Source organism: Petaurus breviceps, unplaced genomic scaffold, assembly GCF_028583685.1.
Source record: "Petaurus breviceps papuanus isolate PSGF00001 unplaced genomic scaffold, PetGlider_PUasm1.0 387, whole genome shotgun sequence".
In the NCBI taxonomy this organism is placed as follows: Eukaryota; Metazoa; Chordata; class Mammalia; order Diprotodontia; family Petauridae; genus Petaurus; species Petaurus breviceps.
In genome coordinates this window covers 823,063-839,878 of record NW_027186308.1, presented here as the reverse complement: position 1 = coordinate 839,878, position 16,816 = coordinate 823,063, and the positions used below count along the sequence as shown (strand labels likewise).

General features: G+C 45.6%; 1 long non-coding RNA gene across 1 annotated transcript in view; it reads right to left on the bottom strand.

The window, feature by feature from the left end:
- The window catches only part of LOC138170807 (uncharacterized), a 92,795-nt gene that overhangs the window by 22,470 nt on the left and 53,509 nt on the right, over nucleotides 1-16,816 (bottom strand). The window contains exon 2 of the long non-coding RNA XR_011170752.1: nucleotides 2,323-2,450. This is a non-coding gene — a long non-coding RNA (uncharacterized lncRNA). The remainder of the gene's footprint in view (nucleotides 1-2,322; nucleotides 2,451-16,816) is intronic.

Sequence of the window (16,816 nt, the reverse complement as noted above, 5' to 3'; positions counted from 1 at the left end):
TCTCTCTCTCTCTCTCTCTCTCTCTCTCTCTCTCTCTCTCTCTCTCATCTCCTCTGGTCCTGTGGGCTCAAGTAGCAAAAATGACCCACTTTCACTTGTTTTTTAAAATCTTTTTGAATTAAAAAGCAAAGTCCATCATTTAAGCTTCTGTCTTTTCTCCTGTCCTGGGGTGCCAACTGCTACGGCTACTGAGGTCTCAGCCATGCAGCCAGGGCTACATTTTCCCTAAAAGCTGCCCCCAAGATGTGATAGGTTTGAGGGGCTGAAGCTGCAGGCTCTGGCTGTTGATGGAACTTCCCAGTCACTGAGTGTAAGCAGAGCAGACCATGAGGAGTCAGCACACTGCAACTTGGCACTTGATCCAATGATGGGTGAGTCCCTGTGGTCCATCTGGCCCAACCCAAGATGCTGACACATTTTTGTCTGGAGACATGGGGGAGCAGGCCCACCTGCCCCAGGGATGGGTCCTGGCCGATCTACCTGTCCATATTATGGGTAAGTAAAGCTTTTTTTGTTAAATGTGAGGCAGACTCCTAGGTCTGTATCCCAAAGAGGGCATAAAAAAGGGAAAAGAACCCACATGTACAAAAATATTGATAGCAGCTCTTTGTGGTGGCAAAAAATTAGAAATTGAGGGAATGCCCATCACTTGGGGAATGGCTGAATAAGTGGTGGTACACGAATGTAATGATGAGCAAATAGACTTCAGAAAGACCCAGAAAGACTTCTATGAACTGATGCTGAGTGAAGTGAGCAGAACCAGGAGAACATGGTACACAGTCACAGCAACTTTGATAAACTTAGTTCTTCTCAGCAGTGCAATGATGCAAGACAATTCCAAGAGACTCATGATAGAAAATAGCATCTGCTTCCAGAGAAAGAACTAGGGAGTCTGAATGCTGATCAAAGCAGACAATTTTCCCTTTTTTGTTGTTTTTTATCTTTCTCATGGTTTTTCCCTTTTGTTCTGATTCTTCTTTCACAACGTGACTAAGGTGGAGATATGTTTAATATTATTGTACATATATAACCTATATCAGATCATATGTTGTCTTAGAAAAGGAGGGAAGGAGAAAATTTGGGGACTCAAAATCTTACCAAAATGAATGTTGAAAACTATTTTGCGTGTAATACTATTAAGGGAAGTGTGAGGAAGTCCCTGTTAGTAACTCAAGCCAGGCTTAGACTCCCCTGAGATCTCCCCAGTGAGATCAGCTCCCAGGGAAGAAAGCCATTCCACTAATACAATAAGCAGCTCCTTCCTGATGGCTTGGTGTAGAACACCAAGGCCCTAAATTTGAGGCTAGGTCATTCAAAGCCTCATTCTTCATTAGCTCACCTGAGCACGTGCCCACCCCGCCACCATCCAACCTCCAGGACACATACAGAAACTGTGTCAAAGAACTGATGCAGCTCAGTGCCTCCCCCAGGCTGTAGGATAGTGTAAGGAGATGGGTCAGGACCACTTGGAGCCTGACTGATTGTCTCCTGGCAAAGGGCTCCCTCGGGAAGACCCCTGAACCTGAAGAGAAGGGAGACAGCATTTTCCTCTGACAAAGGACAGACTAAGGCTCCTGATCTGCTGACCCTTCCCGTGACATCCAAGAATCTAAAAAGGGGAGGGGGGTTCATAGGCTCATGCCTGTTCCAATGATAGCCTCGCTTCCTCTGTCCATCCCTGGTAAAGTCCAGTTTTAACAGAGAGTAAATGATTGGTGTTCAAGAGACTCCTGAGCAGAGGAGAGGAGCCAGGAAAGGTGTGACAGCGTCTCCAAAAAGATGTTTGTGTTATAGCTCTGCACAGGTGAAAACCTGGAAACAGGAATTATCCAGACTGCTTCCTAAGGTTCCAGACAACAAGCTTCCATGGGCTCTGAAGTCAGCTCTTTAAAACTAGCCAGCACTTCCTGGTGGGCTGATGTTAGGGAATATGGACATTTACCAGCCAAATTTCAGGTAGACAGGATATGATTGAATCAGCCTCGCCCCCGATGCAGGGCTTCCATTGGGATGTGCAGAACTTTTGGGGGCCTCGAAGTCAACTGACCTCAGGGCCACCTGCAGAAGTCGATGTGTCATTTATGAATGAACATGGAACTGTACAGACATATTTGGTGGGATCACTGATGATTTGGCACACAACCAAATGCATTCGGAGCCCTTGGGCAAGGAGAGTAGGGACTCACAGGTTGGAACTCCAGACAGGAGAGTAGAGAGTGCACTTGAACTCAGGTCTCCCAGAACTCTATCCCTCTTGCTTCTCAATTTAATCTTCTTAACCTGAACAAAAGCAATTTCACCATTTGCTTTAAGTAACCTTACCTGGAAGGTTGCTTTCCCCTGTTCCAAGGTGATGACCCCCTTTGCCAGAAGGAGGGGACTCAGAAGGAGTGATGGCTCGCTCCTTTGGTCAGTCAATCAGCACAGAACCAAACATGGAACGTTTCACTCTGTTGAACCAAAGAAAGAGACACTAACTTTAACAAACTTAATCACCTAAATTTAACATTGAGCCCCTTTTCACAACTGTTGATGTCAAGTGCATTTCCCAAGAAGATGGGGCCTCAGAGCAGACAATCTCCTTTTGGAAGTGGTTCCTGACACGTGGTGGTTGTGGACCCATAACCAGCATCACGAAGTCCCATCTTTTAGGTGTTTGCTTTCCAAACAAGATCTGTAAATAAACACTGGCCTGCCCACCAGGAAGGGGGTCACCACCACTGCCTGCCTCCCCTCTGTTTCTGTTGGCCATTATGAGATTTTGCCCACCGGCTCCACAGGTCTGGCACCAATCCCACACTTCAGGCTACACAGCCACATCTCTGCTCCTGACGATCCCAGAGACACCCCCAGGTCCAACAGGGGGCTCATTCTCTTTGCCTTAATCTCTACCCACCACCCAACATCACCCAGGTTCCTGGCCAGAGCACTGCCTTCATGCCAGAGTTCACTCACAGCCTCTGTTCTGCCCAGACAACTGGCCACCAGCTCTGGCCAACCTGATTCCAGGCCCTTCCTAGCCTGGTTCTATCCAGCCTTTCCAGGCTGACCTCCCATTTCTCCCACGCCCCTGCACCTGAGTCTCTTTCCAGCCCAGCTCAGGTGCCTCTGCCCCCTGCAGAAGGCTCTCATGAGTCAGTGGCCAGGTCACTGTTCCTCCAGTCTCCAGCTCTTTATCTTGACTACATCTTTTCTTTGCTTCTCTGGGTACAAACCATCTCCTGCCCCACCCCTAAGCCTGGGCATTCCCCAAGAACAGCTACCTTTTACCTCCCTATGGCCTGGCAGAGGAGGCACTAATTAGGGTTTACTGATCAATGACCGCTGGAGTTCCTGGGGGGGGGGCTCTCCAAGAAGGCACCCCCAGACAAGGGACTTGGCCCCATGGTCAAGGTGCCCCTTGTGCCCCAAGTCCCTTTCCCAGATTCTGTAGCCACCCCCAAACAGGGGAAGGAGACCTTTTACAACACACCAGTTCTAGTCATCCAACATGAAAATATGCTAAGACTGGTGACCAATTATCTAAGAAAAGGAAAACTCCTGGATGGGCCTTAGAGGAAGCAAAGGGGGTGAGGTAGGTAGTGAGGCCTGAGAGGACACATAAGCACCTGGAGAAGGGGAAGGTCCCACAGGAGATCATGAGTGCTAAAGGCAAAGGCAGCTTCCAGCAAGACCTAAATGAGGACCACAGCACAGTGGCCCTGCACCATCTCCTGACTTGTGGAGCCCAGGGAGATGAGCACCATGGGAGGCTCCCAGCACAGCAGGGAGGTTGGCCTCCCAGGCTCAGTGGAGGCTCTGGGGATCGCCAGCATATATTTAACATGAATGGGTTCACTACTAGCATAAGTTGTGAGGAAGGCAAACTTCATGGCCTAAGGTGGCACCATGGTACACAGAGCAGAGGGTCAGGAAGATTCATCTTCATTTCTTCAAATCCAACCTCAGACACTCACCAGCTGGGTGACCCTGGGCAAGTCACTTCACCCTGTTTGCTTCATCTGCAAAATGGGCTGGAGAAGGAAATGACAAACCCTTCTAGTTTCTCGGCCAAGAAAACCCCAAATGGCCTCATGAAGAGCTGGGCATGTGTAATGGGAATGTAAATTTTAAAGATCTTCCCTGCCCCTAGGCTAAAGTGCACCTGGAGCCTGGGGTGGGAGGCTTGTTTTTCAGTAGATACTTTTTGATTGGCCAGTGGGTCCAGAAGGTTGTTACATTCTCTGAGCCAGGAGAAGGTTATATAAACCCTGATTTGAGGCTTTGTTTTGGGGCTCACTTTGAGAAGTGTTCTGTGACTTGATCAGATAAGACCCTGGGAAGCTGTTGTTGAGAGCCCCCAAGCTTTGAAAAACCCAGATGTTGATTTGGTATGGATGTAATGGTTGGACAGTTTGGAAACCTATCTACTTGATCTGTTTCTCTGTCTTGATAATTCTGCCTGTATGCTTTGAAGTTCAGGGTGCTGACCTTTTTCCCCTGAACTAGGTAAACAATACATATTTGACTGATTAAAGTAAGCTTGTTAACCCATTTTGAGTTGCTTTCCTTTATCAAAGCAGATCCAAGAACCTGTGTTGGCAGCCACCCTGGGGACGCTGGGCTGCTTGCTGCTACAGCATGATTGAAAAGGGACAAGTATTTTCTGCTAGAACATCTGCATCAGACACTCTTGGAAGGCAGGCTAACACCAGTCCACCAGCTGATCAAAGCTGGCACCCCCAGCCCGCCCCAAGGCGCAGCCCTTCCTCCTCATCATAGTCTCACAGTTCTCCCTTCCCCTAAGGGCCAGCCTCTCCTGCTTCCTGCAGATATCTCAGCCCAGAGGAAAGGAGCAAGGTCAACATTCTCTCAAAAACGGTCATAAGCCGTGGGATCCACAGGACTCATGGGAGTAAGACCAGTCCCATCTAGCGCCTCCTTTCAGAGAAGGAAGAGGAAGCATGTGCTCTCTGGGCAGCCCAGGAGGAGACCCAGCAAAGCAAACATTGTTCTAGGTCAGGGACCCCTTTGGCACCGAGGGATTGGGGGAGTCAAGGGATCCCTTCTCAGAATCCTCCTTTTAAATGCATAAAATAGAATATGCAGGATTACCAAGGAAGCCAGTTCTACTGACATACTGACACATAAACATCAAAATATATTTTTTAAGAATTTAAAACTGGTCATAGGCCCCTTGTAAGCTGCCCGGTAGGATCGTCTCGATGCCAGAAGGCATTTCCCCTGTCCCTTTTAATGAAGTCATGTCCAGAGAGGCAAGGGGCCAGCCCCAGAGTCAAGAGAACCTGGGAAACCACTCAGATGGGCCCCAAAAAGTGGGAAAGAGGGAAGGGTCAGGTCTGAGAGGCAGCTTCCACCAGCACCAGAGAGAACAAAAGCTAGGTAAAGTAGGAGCATTTTCCTGGAAATTGGCTGGAAAAGCTAGTCAAGCTTGGATGTTGATCACAGCAAAAAGATTCTATAACCTCTTAAAAAGTCTGCTCAGACACCAGCCTCTTACTACACAAAAGACGACTGTCTCTTACATAAGAAAATTCTGGAAAAAAGCAGCTGCTTCCATTTCACAATGTAGGAGTCAATGGCCTAGACAAATGGCCAAGTACCCAGATAACTGACAAGGAATGGCCAAGCCACGCCTACCGTTTTTCTGGTTACTTGCTTCTGGTCCTCCCATTCCTAGAGGGCAAGAGTGAGAAGCAGGACTAGGGAAGGGCCACTGGAAGAGGAAGCCGACTCTCTGCAGGTGGCCATGGGCCATTCACTCTACATCCTGAAAGACACGACTGCCCTGGCTGCTTTTCAAGGATGCAGTGGTCAGCACACCATGAATGACCCTAGGGGTGCTTTCTTCTTAAAACCGATGCTGTCTTGACAAAATGTAAAATCAATTTCCTTGGGTACTAATGCTGTATATTTTCTAAATAAAAGGTATTTTCAGATCCCTGTCTAATTAGCATGAGCAAGCCTTGATGATCTGACAAATTCTGCTTCCAGTGGCCTGTACTTCAAATGCCCTTGAGCCTCGGGCCAGTCTGGCTGTGCAGAGCCTGGATCACTTCAGTGACTGCATCTGGAAACCTGCCTACCAGGGCTAAAATGGACTGGAAAACATGTCAATGAGCTAGACAGAGAATGTGTATGTGAAAAACCCTGTTCACCATAAGAAATTAAGTACACTTCCCAAACTCACACTGTCCCCCAAGCTGTGGATGTGTAACCCCAAAGGACACAGGTGACCCACCATCAAAGGAAGAATCAAAAATTGCTTACAACCACATGAGAAATGGTTCCAAATCCCCAAATAAAAGAAATGCAAAACAAAACCACCTTAAGGTCCCCAAAGGTTGCCCAGGAGGCCTTTCCATCTGCCCTGCTGCACACCCTCTTCTGTGTGTCACCAGAGATAGAGTGAGCTCCCTGAAAGCTGAGACTGCTGTCTTCCTATGGGTACCCACAATGCTTTGCATGGTGTTTGGCATACAGTGAGGACTTCATAAATGCCTTTTCATTCCATTTATACCCGGAAAATTGACAAAGATGACAAAAGACAGGGCTGGAAAGGCTGGACAGACTGTGCCAAGAAGGACACACTGATGTATTGTTGGTAAATCTATGAAGACAGACAACCATTTGAAAAATCAGCTTGGATGATGCTAAGAAAGTGACAAGAACATCCATGTTCTTTGACCCAGAGAGGCCACCACTAAGCAGATAGCCCAAAAGGTCAGAGACAGAAAGAGAGGCCCTAGGAACACCGAAATCACTACAGCAGCAATTTGGAAGGAAGGAAAATGTCCATGGATAGGGGAGTTACTGAGCTCCCTGTGAGGGAATATTACTGGGCTATAATAAAGGAGAAAATTTGCTTCAGTAAATGTATTTAACACACACATATATGTGTGTAGCTATAAATAGATAATATATGTGATGTATAGCATAAATACATACATGCATAGATTTTACATATTGATTTTGTATGTGTATTAATTTTTATATTGTTATTCAATCATTTTAGTCATGTCTGACTCTTTGTGAGCCCCTTTGGGGCTTTCTTGGCAAAGATACTAAAGTGGTTTGCCATTTCCTTTTCCAGCTCAGTTTATAAATGGGGAAACTGAGGCAAACACATGACTTGCCCAGAGTCACACAACTGGTAAATGTCTGAGGCCAGGTTTGAACTGAGGAAGATGAATCTTAGCGCCACTAGATAGAACAATGGGTCTGGAATCAAGAAGACCTGAGTTCAAATCTATTTTAGGGGTTTTTTTTTTTGCTTTTTTTTTTGGAAGGCAAGTGGGGTTAAGTAACTTGCCCAAGGTCACACAGCTAGTTTTTGTGTTGTGTCTGAGGCCAGCTTTGAACTCAAGACCTCCTGACTCCAGGGCCAGTGCTCTATTCACTGCGCCACATAGCTGCCCCAAAAGCAATGCTAGTTGTTTTATTTTTTTTTTGAGGGGGCAAGGTAAGGCAATTGGGGTTAAATGACTTGCCCAAGGTCACACAGCTAGTTTTGTGTTAAGTGTCTGAGGCCAGCTTTGAACTCAGGTCCTCCTGACTCCAGGGCCGGTGCTCTATTCACTGTGCCACCTAGCCGCCCCTGAGTTCAAATCTAGCTTCAAATACTTCTTAGCCATGTGACTGTGGGCAAGTCAACCTCTGATTGCCCAACAAAATGGATCTCTGTGATAGTAATGGCAATTAAAGATTCCCCTGTATTGGCTTGGTTTTCAAACTGATTGTGTTAAAACCCAGAGCTTGTTAATCCCACCTGTGGGATGGACTTGTTGATGTGAAAAGAAAGTCCTGAACTGGGAGGAGCTGGTGAGGTAGATTTGGAGAGACAAGAGAGAGGCGGAAGATCTTTTTTTTGGAAGCAGCACCTCGTGGAGAGAGAGAGACTAAGAGAATTGCTGGTGGCCGCTTTGAATTGCCCTGGACTTTTGAGACCTGCCCCCTGAGCTGCCAAGGACTGAGGAGACATGGCTGTTTTGCTGGTACTTTGTCTGTCTGTTTTGATGTTGTTTTGCCAGATTTGTCCACTGGTGAAAGACAGTCCTTTTGTTGAAGAAGTCCTGGAACCTGGCTGTTCGCTAAGAAACCCTGAGACTGTCCTGCAGACAGAAAGTGAATACTGTCCACTGGTGAGGGACAGTGCTGTTGTTGCAGGGGTCTGGAGACTGTCCTGCAGACAGAATGAATACTGTCCACTGGTGAAGGACAGTGCTGTTGTTGCAGGGGTCTGGAGACTGTCCTGCAGACAGAGTGAATACTGTCCACTGGTGAAGGACAGTGCTGTTGTTGCAGGGGTCTGGGAGCCTTTCTGTTGGTTCAGAAGCCCTGAAGAAGGATTTTCTTGTTGTATGTTTACAGAAATCCTGGGAGAGGGCTTTGCTAATGTGTTCAGGGGTTCTAGGACTGTTCTACAGACAGAGGATAAATTCATGAAGGGACTGGCAATGTATCTTATGGCCTTGCTAAGCCTTGTCTCCCCAGGAACTAAGATTGCTGAGAACTTGCCTCATGTCAAGATGAAGAAAAGACCTCCATTTGGGTATTAAGTGCTGTGTTTAAACTTGATGTAACTCTGGGGTAGATTCAATTGTGATCCAGAGGTGGGGAACTTTTGACCTTATTGTGCTCTGTGATTGACAAATGAAGGTACTTTACCTATGTTTGGAAACTAATCTCCATTTGAGAAGAGGGGTTTTGTGGTGGACCAAATGAAGGTATAGCCTAGGGGTGGAGAAGTATTTAGAACAGGGACTTTGTAATTGATTGAATGATTGGAAGGTCCTGGGGTGGGGTAGTACTTGGAGATTATTTAATCACACTTAGTAAATGCTGTATTTTGAATGATGTCATGTTTTAATCTTCTCTGTTCTTGGTTGGTCACTGAATAAAATGGAGAGCACCTATGCTGGTATTCTGAACCTTGGGAAGTTGCCTTTCCTTGGCATTACATTACAATCTCCTGGGAAAGGAGGCAAACTATTCTAATATCTCTGCCAAGAAAACCCCAAATCAGGGCAGCTATCTGGCACAGTAAATAGAGCACTGGTTCTAGAGTCAGGAGGACCTGAGTTCAAATCCAGCCTCAGACACTTAACACTTAACTAGCTGTGTGACCTTGGGCAAGTCACTTAACCCCAATTACCCTCCCTTTCCCCCTCCAAAAAAGACAAAAATAAAACAAATGGGGTCACAAAGGATCGGACATGACTGAAACAACTGAACAACAAAAAAGAAGTTTTCCTGACTCCAGACCCCACATTCTATTTACTGTATCACCTAACTGTGCTGCCACACACACACACACACACACACACACTATATGTGTGTGTGTGTGTGTGTGTGTGTGTGTGTGGAGAGATAGAGACAGAGACACAGAGAGAGAGAGAGAGACAGAGAGAGAACTTTCCTTAAAATTAAAGTTTTGAGAAGAAGCAACCAATCACATGAAGGGGCCACAGAAACAGAGTGAACTTCCAGGATGAGAGAGCCAACGGTAAAATGAGGAGGACACGCATTTGGTGGAAAAAGACCTAATATCTGGGATGGAAGTCAAATGAATACTTCTCCTCAGGTATGATTACATGTAAAGTCAGATACACTAATGCTTTGCTGATGAACTTGTGAATTAGTTTAACCTTCCAAAAAGCAATGTGGAATTATGCAAATCAAGTGGCTGAAAGTCTACATTCTTTGACCTAGAGATTCCATAGCCAGGCCACTCCCTCAAGGAGGTAAGGCTCCACACAGACCAAAACATTTATTAAATCTAATCACATCATAACTTGCAGTTGGCCCTCCAAAAATCCTAATCTTTCTTTCCCAACTTCAGCATGACCCCAAAAGGACTATTCACTCACATAGAAATTAAACACATTTACTGAATCAAATAGAAGCAAAATAAAGTTTCTAGGGTTTTTTTAAGATACCTCAAAAAAATAGCAGGGCCTCCCGGTGGCACGATAGAGTACTAGACCTGGAGTCAGGAAGACCTGAGTTCAAATGTGACCTCAGACACTTACTAGCTGTGTGAGACATCCTCCTACCTTCCCTTCTCTATGGCAGGATGTAACATCCTCCTCCCAGTCCCTGAGGCTCCTAACCTAGAGTCATCCTGGACTCCTCACTCTTTCTCACCTGGCCCATCTCCAATATAGTGAAAAGGCCTTTTGATTTCACCTCTACAGCATCTCTTGTCATTTTCATGCCCCCCCCCATCCTCTTTTGTCAGTTTCACCTCTGCAGCATTTCTTGTCAGTTTCACCTCTGCAGCATCTCTTGTCAGTTTCACCTCTGCAGCTTTTCTTGAAGATTTCACCTCTGCAGCATTTCTTGTCAATTTCACCTCTGCAGCATCTCTTGTCAGTTTCACCTCTGCAGTATTTCTTGCAGATTTCACCTCTGCAGTATCTCTTGTTGTTTTCACCTCTGAGCATCTCTCCAATACATTCCCTTCTCTGCACTAACTCTGCCCCTATCCTGCAGCAGGCCCTCATTTCCTCACACCTGGACTATGGCAATAGCTGCTGGACCATCTACCTACCTCAAGTCTCTCCCCAATTCAATCCATCTTCCATTCAGCCACCAATGGGATCTTCTTAACGCACAATTGTCACATGTCACCCACACCACAACACCCTACCCCACCATTCAGTAAGTTCCAGTGGCTCCCTATTGCCTCCAGGAATAAATACAAAATGCTGTTTGGCACTTTATCACCCACTCCTGTCTTTCCAATACCCACCTGGCCTCCTGGCTGACCTATGAACAAGAACCTTCATCTCTCAGCTCCAGGCATTTTCCCTGACTGTCCCCCAAGCCTGGAATGCTCTTGCTCTGTTCCAACTACTCACCTCCCTGGCTTCCTTTAAGTTTCAACTACAATCCTACCTCCTACAGGAAGCCTTCTCCAACTTCTCTTAATTCCAGTGCCTTCTTTCTGTTAAGTATTTCCTATTTTTCCTGTTAGAGTTTGCTTTGCATATATTTGTTTGCTTGTTGTCTCCCCCATAGAATTTTGAGCTCCTTGAGGTCAGGGACTGTCTTTTGTCTCTTTTTTTACCCCCAGTGCTTAGCAGGGTGCCTGGAATATAGTAGGTGGTTAATAAGTGCTACTGACTGACTGAAATCCCTACCCAATCAGAATCTATGAGAACAACCTGAGATGATGATTGGATGGTGAGGCCAGTCACTGCTACAGGAACTCAAAGCACAGATTACATCAGACTAATATGAAAGGAGATGGTTAGGGAATATGCTGTAAAATTTTTTAGAAAGTGCTCTCTTCCTATTTATGGGCAATAGGACTTTCTCCAGGAAAACAACCAGAGTCTTCCAGGATGCTCTAGTTCCCCAGGCCGCCTCTCATTGCTATTCCGCTCCCCCTGTGACCATCAATCATCCCCCCTCCCTGCAGGCAGCTCCTTCCAAAGTAGAGATAGGGTTGAATTAGTGCTGATCCAGGAACTTGGTGCTGGTGCCAGCCAAGTGACTGCTAGCCAAGGACTGAACAAAGCCTGGAGGTTGGCTGGTTTTCCCTCCTTTATGTCTTTCTTTTGAAAACAGAGCTGGGGGGGGGGGGGGGAATGGAACATCTCCAGCTCTGTGAGGGTCCTGGTTGTCTTAAGGTTCCAGACCTAGGGCAGCAGTTGCCAAACTAACTTGGCCATGGGAAACTTTGGGGGCTCAGAATGTGATGACAGAACCCAAAGAATTCTGGGGTGGGAGAGGGGAGCTGAGGCCTGAAGGTCTTGGGGTTAAAGACAGAGCACAGAAGACCACTGGCATAAGCAGAGATCCCTTTCAAGCATGGTTAAGACTGGGAGATCACTGAATTTCCTTCCAATTCTGTAATTCAGAAATTTCAGTGACTTGGAAGAAATTAAGCCAATTTCCAGGCTGAAAATTTGCCAAATTATGAGCATTTCTGATATATATGTATGTAGTTCCATATTTAATATTCTGGAGGAGAAACAGCCCCAGCCTCAGAAGGTTCTCCCAGAAGCCCTGCTCCTGCAGGAGAAACATCAGAATGCCAAACATCCAAGCTGGGGGCGGGGGATAGATATGGCCAACCAGGAAATGCAAACATGAATTTATTGGCAGATGAGCTCAGGGGATTTGAAATTCCCGTCTGACAAGTATGATCAGTTAGCAGTCAAATGACTGCTCATCTCATTCACAAGTAAATCTTCCTGGTTCTCACTGCTGGTGAGGCTCTCTACTCCAGGACCTGGTCACTGTCCATGGACCACTCATTCCAAGGCTGCCTTGATTGTGTTTAAGTGGTTTGCTTCCTCCCTTCACTTTCTTCCCAGATAAGCTTATTCTGAAAGCAGGGGTAAGAAGCGAACACTTATTGAGTAATTCGGTGATTCAAAAGAGCCAGAATTTTCTCTGTGTGGGGAATCATGGCTGTTTGGAAACAAAAAGGTGAATAAGAGTAGTGCCTATGAGGAAAAGTGGTGGGGAAGGTGCTTCTTCATAGAACTTTGTGTGTGTGTGTGTGTGTGTGTGTGTGTGCATATACACCGATACACACATATACTAATATATATATATAATGTTGTTTATTTTTGTGGATGGCTACTAAGTTTAGAAGGAAAAGGGGGAGGGGAAGGAAAAAGAGAGCACAATATTTTCCACTCCATCATATATTTCCTGTATTGCTCGAAAAACAAACACATGTAAAACAAAGCTGCAGCTTGGTGAAGGGGTGGGAATGCTGGACTTGGAGTCAGAAGTCCTGAATCTGATCGTGACTTTACACTTATTTGCTGAATGACTTTCATCTCTCTGGGTCTTAGTTTCCTCATCTGTAAAATGGGACTAATAAGTGCACCTAGCTCACAGGGTCGTTGTAAGGCTCAAATGAGATGATGAACCTAGAGTTCTGTAAGCCTTAAGTCGCTAAAGAAGCAGAAGCAAGTTTCATCAGGGCCTTTGCTAGGTGCAGACACATAAAATGGGGCTATGTATTAAGTGACCATTTAAAGGGAAGACAAAGGGGAAAGGAGAGCTCAAGAACACAGAAGGGTGACACCTTGGGGAGAGTGGGACCAATTGGAATGTCACCCCCACAGTCATCGCTAACATGGCACCAAAGCCTTTAGATAGCCATGGCTGCAAAGAGCAGAGACTCCAAGCTGGAAGGGACAGCACTCAGAGGAAACAGAGAGAGAGGGAAGGAAGGAGGGACGGAAGAAAGAAACTGCCACTATATCCTACCAAAGAAGGAGTCAGTCAGTCTTTGCTTGAAGACCTCCAAGGGAGGGAGAGCCCATCATCTCTCAAGGCTGGCCCTCCCATGCTGGGAGTGCTGTCCTTGGGGGGAAGGTGTTCTTGACCTCAGGCCTAAATCAGCTTTTTTATACCTTCCCTCATTTCTCCAGGTTCTGCCCTCGAGGCCAAAGAGGTCATTCTATACAACAAATACCTAAAGAAAGTTCTCTGGCTCCATCTTCCCCAGACCCTTCTTGTCTCTAGCCCAAACATTTCCAGATCCTTCAAGTGACCTTTACTGGGATATGGACTCCAAATCCTTCCCACTCTTTGGCCGTTCTCCTCACTGCCCTTTCCAAAGGGTGGCCAGGGCTGAACCAAATACTCCAGATAGGATCTAAGCAGGGCAGAGGGCAATGGTCAATCACCTCCTTCTTCCTGAAAGCATTGTCCCTTCTAAGGATGCTGCAGATGGGTCTTCCTTGGTTGACTCCCCCTCAAACTTCTGACTCAGGGTGCAGTGCCTGACACTCCCCAAAATCACATCCAAAATGTGTCCTTTTTCCCCTTGTCTTGGAAAGCAAGCATTGCCTCACCTGGGGCTTCATCATCTTCCATCAGACAACTGATTCTGAAATGACACTGAATCAGTAAGCAGCTACTGGCAGCTACAGTATCAGCCCATCTCCTTCTGGGGACATGTGTCTAATGCTTTCCAGCTGTCTTCAAGAAGAAAGGGGTCAGGGGTGGAGTCAAGACGGCAGAGTAAAAACAGAACTTCTGTGGGGCTCTGGCTCCCACCTCCTCCAATTCATGTAAAAAGTGACTCTGAACAAACTTTGGCGCTAGAAAACCCACAAAATGACACAGAGAAGCTAACCTCCTGCTGAGGACAGCCCAGCAGGTCGGCAGTAAGGGGCCAGTGAAGTGCTCTGGGAGCCGACCCCCCCCCCCCCACCCCTCTCCCTCCACAAACCAGAGGTTTTAGCCTCAGGGCCACCTGACCAGCCACCAGCTGGAGGGACTTCAGATCACCAGCAGCTGTGGTGGTTTCCAGAATTATCAACACATAGATGCTAAGGACAAAGTGAGAGGTCAGTGCAGTATGGACTTTGGGATCCAGTAGCTGGGAGTGTGGTTAACCTTTGCCCCCGGGGCAAAAAGTGGCTGAGGCACCACAGCTGTGCAGCCACCGCTACATGGCAGTTTCAGTTCCTGGCCTGCAGATTGTAGGGGAACAAGTGACCAGTCTGAGGGGTAATCGCTCTTGCTTTAACCTGCTTGGATCTGGATTGCAGTCTAGGGTGGAGGTCCTGTGGTGTGTGTCCAGCTTGCCAGAGTGTGTGGAGGCTTCAGAGAGGGCACACAACTAATACTTTCAGCAGCTGAGAAAACCCCAGTGTTTGGTATGCAGCTCCCCTATCTGGTAGCAGAGTCCTACTGTGGCAAAAAGCCCAAAAGTCAAGTAATTGAGTGGCAACATGAGCAGGCAAAGGAAGCAAAGCAAACAGAGCAACCCAACTTTACACTCCAATTTTGGGGACAAAAAGGGTCAAAACATGGAACAGGAGGAAGACAGTGAAGTCAGAACTCCTGCACCAAAAGCTTCCAAGAAAAATAGGAGCTGGTTACAGGCCATAGAGGACCTTAAGAAGCAAATAAGAGAAGTGGAGGAAAAATTGGGAAGAGAAATGAGAACAATACAAAAAAATTATGAAATAAGAGTCAATAACCTGACTGAAAAAAAATAACACTTTAAAAAACAGACTAACTCAAATGGCAAAAGAGGCTCAAAAAGGCAATGAGGAGAAGAATGCCTTAAAAAGCTGAATTTGCCAGATGGAAAAAGAATCTCAAAAGCTCACTGAAGAGAATCATTCCTTCAGAATTAGATTGGAGCAAATGGAAGCTAGTGACTTTATGAGAAATCAAGATGATGTTAAACAGATCCAAACAAATGAAAGAATAGAAGGCAATGTGAAATATCTCATGAGATAAACCACTGACTTGGAAAATAGATCCAGAAGAGATAATTTAAAAATTATTGGACTACCTGAAAGCCATGATCAAAAAAAGAACCTACAAATCATCCTTCAAGAAATTCTCAAGGAAAATTGCCATGATGTTTTAAAACCAGAGGGCAAAGTAGAGGTTAAAAGAATCCACCAATCACCTTCTGAAAAAGATTCCAAAAAGAAAACTCCTAGGAATATTACAGCCAGGTTCTGGAATTCCCAGATCAAGGAGGAAATATTACAAGCAGCCAGGAAGAAGCAATTTTAATATTGTGAAAACACAATCAGGATAACACAGGATCTGGCAGCTTCTACACTGAGGGATTGAAGGGCTTGGAATATGATATTCCGGAGGTCAAAGGAGCTGGGATTAAAACCAAGAATCACCTACCCAGCAAAACTGAGTATCATGTTTCAGGGGAAAATATGGTCATTCAGTGGAATAGAGGACTTTCAAGCATTCTTGATGGAAAAACCAGAGTTGAATAGAAAATGTGACATTCAGATACAAGAAGCAAGAGAGGTATGAGAAGGTAAACAGGGAAAAGAAATCATAAGGAACTTATCAAAGTTGAACTATTTATATCCCTACATGGAAAAATGATAATTGTAACTGATGAAACTTTTCTCAGTGTGAGAATAGTTGAAGGGAATAGAAATGTATGAACATATATACATACATATATATGTCTATATAGGAGGGTATAGGGGCTATGAATACATATGTAAATATGTGTATATGTGTGTACAGGTATACATAGATAGAGGGCACAGGACCAATTTAATAGGAAGGGATAATACTTAAAAGGTGAAATTAAGAGGTGAGAGAAGAATATAATGAGAAGATATGGGGAGAGACAGAATGGAGTAAACTATCTCATATAGAAAAGGCAAGAGAAAATGGTTACAATGGAGGGGAAGAACAGGAAGGCAAAAGGGAATGGGTCAACCTTATTCTCACTGAATTTGGCTTAGGGAGGTAAATAGGGTATCTCACCCTACAGGAGAGTAGGGGGGAAGAGGATGAGAGGGGGGATGATGGAAGGGAGGGCAGGCTGGGGGGGGAGGGAAGTTGGAAGCACATACTTTTGAAAAGGGACAGGATCAAAGTAGAGAATAGAACAAGTGGGAAGTGGGATAGGAGGAAGGGAAATATAGTCAGTCTTTTACAATATATCCACTATGGAAATGTTTTGCATAGCTACACATGTACAACCTATACTGAATTGCTTATCTTACCAGTAAGGGTGGGTGACAAGGGAGGAAGGGAATGAATCTGGAATTCAAAGTTTTAAAATCAAATGTTTAAATATATAAATATATATACATATATATTATTATTAATATTATTTTACATCTAACTGGGAAATAAGACACTCAGGCACTGGGGCATACAGATCCACCGTGCCCTACTGGAAAGCTTGAGGGAGTGTGGGAGAAGATATGAGAGAGAGCAGATTGGAGGAGGGGATATCCAGTGGGATCGCTATTTTGGGGTGGTGGGGAGAAGAAAAATGGAGAGAAAGTTTGTAACTCAAAATCTTACAGAAATGAATGATGTAAACTAAAAG